At 36.9% G+C, this 3,480-nt stretch overlaps 1 protein-coding gene across 1 annotated transcript in view; it reads left to right on the plus strand.

Moving 5' to 3' along the window:
• The window catches only part of DMD (dystrophin), a 637,032-nt gene that overhangs the window by 88,173 nt on the left and 545,379 nt on the right, over positions 1-3,480 (plus strand). The window lies entirely within an intron of this gene.

Below are 3,480 nucleotides of genomic sequence, written 5' to 3' on the forward strand. Positions count from 1 at the left end.
GAAAGCAGAAAAGTAACACAGTGGGAACTTGATTAGATTGAATTTTTTATTAAAATTCTCTATAGACTTTTTTTTCTGGTGGAAAAAGGCCTTCTGCTAAACAATTGTCTGAATCACAAATTAGCTATGTCATCTGCAAAAAAAAAGCCTTGTATTGTGGTTTCCTTGGATGAAGTGGCTTCCATTTCTAAATTAGTCAGTGTTTAGGCTGTGCCGAGCTACATGGCATATGTGTTTATGTTAGGTTTATTTAAAAAATAAACCCTGATTTCTCAATAATTTAATATAATAATGATTAATTCCTTGGATGTGTCATTGTACCATGCAGGTTGAAGAGTTCTTCCTGGGAGCTCTCTCATAAATAGTAAGTTGAGGAATCCAGGCTTCTCCAATTTTGTGAAACTATCATCTTAAACTCATGGTTGCCCATAGTCACTGCAGGAGAGTAAGAGAAAATGTGACCAATTTATCCATGGGGTTCTATGGACAGGCCTGGCCTGGAAGCGATGTACCTCGCTTCTACCCACATCCCATTGACCAGAACTAGTTTCCAATTTAACATCAGGAAGAGTCAATGGGAAAAGTGAGCTAGTGAGCTTTTAGACAATTTCTGCCATAGCTACTTTTCCAAAGGACCTGAGCTGCTATAAAGACAAGATTTTTGTTTATATGGCAAGAATATTAGAAAGTCACATAGAATTTTACAGGCTTATCATTAGCTCTGTGGGAAGCAATTATTTCTTTCACAAGGTACATGTTGCCACTAAGATTTTCTCCTTGGGATGAACACAGAAGGAGGAGGAATTTCTTTTTTTTTTTTTTTTTAATTTTTTATTTATTTTTTTGCAAAGAGTTTATTGTCAAATTAGTTTCCACATAACACCCAGTGCTCATCCCCATGAGTGCTGAAGGTGGAGGAATTTCTAATGACGGTGTTCCCAATTCTTGGTTTGACTATGGGAAATACAGAATTCATGTAGCTACTCTTGAAGTCTCTCGTCTTATCCATAATGTATTCAGTATGTTCTGCCATTTGTTTTTCCTCTCCAAAATTTGAGGATTCCACGAATCTAGCAGATCTTGGAACAGAGTCGTTAACTGGTGGAGAGGAATTAACAAGGGAAAAGAGTTTGGACTGGACCTTTGAGTTAGAGTAAGGGAAGGAGAGATGAGAGGCATATAGTGATAAATTTGATAAGAGCAAGAAGACTCTGCGGGGTGGCACATGAGAAATCTTAAAATCTACAAGAATCTTGAAGTGATGGCAAGAGTGATGAGGGTTTTATAGCTCTTAGAAAAGCAAGGGGTTTTAAATAAGAGATGAAAAGAGTTGTAAAAGAAAATATGAAAGGATAAAACAAAACAATTCCATCATCAAAATAAGTAATATATTTTAAATACCTAAAACAGACAAGATGGTATTATAATTGCTCTCCCTGACATGCTTTTAAAATAAAAAATTGGCTTTTGAATTTTTATTCTAAAATGACATGATAAAAATGGCTCAGCCATTATCTATAGAAACTGATGTTTTTGTGTTATATATTTAGGAATTTAATTATATATGTATGTATGTATGTATAATTTCAGTGTAAGTTCATTATATAAAGATGACCAAAGCTGTAATTTTCCCATCCATTTCTTAAATGACATATGCTAAAGCTAAAAGTAATTCTAGTGCCAATACTAACATTTAGCTAGTACTTGCTATTTGTCAAAAACAGTGCTAATCACTTCACATAAATTGGCTTGTTTCACCATCTCAAGAATCTTCCATGAAAAGTACTATCGTTCCCAGTTTACAGGTGAGAAAATTGAAGGCCAGAGAAGTTCAGAAACTCCTCTTAAAAATCACAGAATTAGGATGTGAATGCATAGCACTTACTCTTGTAGATGACCTCACAGATTTTCTCTTCTACCGATTGTCTTCTATGTGGCTAAGACAAATCAAGAAAACACTGTAAAGATCAGAAAGGGAGATACCTGTAATTATGAAGTGACAAATAAGATCATCTTACTGATAAGCCAACAGGTGGGAAATGAGAACAATGAAAATAGTATACAGGGAACAGGTTTTCATATTCCATTTTACCATGAAAAGCTAAAAAGATAATTGCAAAGTATATCCCCTTTTTAAATGAAACTACAAGGGGCGCCTGGGTGGCTTAGTCGGTTAAGCGTCCGACTTTCGCTTAGGTCATGATCTCGCGGTTCGTGGGTTCGAGCCCCGCGTCGGGCTCTGTGCTGACTGCCAGCACAGAGCCTGGAGCCTGTTTCAGTCTGTGACTCCCTCTCTCTCTGACCCTCCCCTGCTCACGCTGGCTCTCTCTCTCTCTCTCCTAGAAATAAATAAAAAATATGTTTTAAAAAATGAAACTACAATTTTTAATTCTTCTGAAAGGGAGCATAAGGCTGCCTCAGTGGCTCAGTCGGTTAAGTGTCCAACTTCAGCTCAGGTCATGATCTCATGGTTTGTGATTTTGAGCCCCGCGTCGGGTTCTGTGCTGACAGTTCAGAGTCTGGAGCCTGCTTCAGATTCTGTGTCTCCCTCTCTGTCTCCCCTTCCCCTGCTCGTGCTCTGTGTTTCTCTCAAAAAAGGAATAAACAATAAAAAAACATTTGAAAGTAAGGGAGCATATAAAATGAAGATCTGGCCTTTATGTCTAATATGTTATCACTACTGAGTGGTAATAGTTGGCTTATCATTTACAGTTTTCTTTTATGAAGAAAGGGTGAAAATAGACATAAAGAGGCATTGGATAATTTGAGCAGGATCTCCTTGCTCCATAAATTCCTTCAGAGTCTCTGTGCCTAAGATTAGCCAGAAAGCTGGTGAGCCTGGTCAGGCAGGCATCAAGCTGTGTGGCTGCAGAGGTAGAGAGCTGTGATTAAAGCAGGCAGCCGCCCTTGCAGCAGTATCACTGATGAATGTCCTCCCTGCCACAATGAAATGGTTTGCAAGGCAAGCACTAGTAGTACTATACTCTGAAAATTTAAGCCAATCATCATACCCAAACTAAAGAACAATTTATCTACCATTCTGATATTTCGATGATTCATAATTGCTCATCTTTGCCTATAATCTCTTCCATTTGTTGTCTACATATTTTAGTTGTCCTATAATGTTGATAAAATTTTGAATTCCAATTTCAAACTTGGTATCATTACATAAATATTTATATATATTGCTATATATAACTTTTAATAATTATCATTTTAAATTATTTGCAGCATTTCATTAAGTTTCACCTTTAACCACTTCCTTACTGATTGGACAAACAGCCTCCTCTTCTAGGTTAAAAAAAAAAAAAGTAGTGTAGAAAAAAATGGAGACAGTAAAATCCCCATGACAGAATAGGAAGGAAATCTCAGAAATCATCTGGGGAAAGTCCATCTTGAAAGCATGGTATTGCTGGAAGCAGACAGCAACAGAAGAGTCTTGATTTGTCAAAAGAATAAGCTTATAGATAGCCCATCGTG

The sequence above is a fragment of the Crocuta crocuta genome, unplaced genomic scaffold, assembly GCF_008692635.1.
Source record: "Crocuta crocuta isolate KB4526 unplaced genomic scaffold, BGI_CrCroc_1.0 scaffold598, whole genome shotgun sequence".
NCBI classification, from domain to species: Eukaryota; Metazoa; Chordata; class Mammalia; order Carnivora; family Hyaenidae; genus Crocuta; species Crocuta crocuta.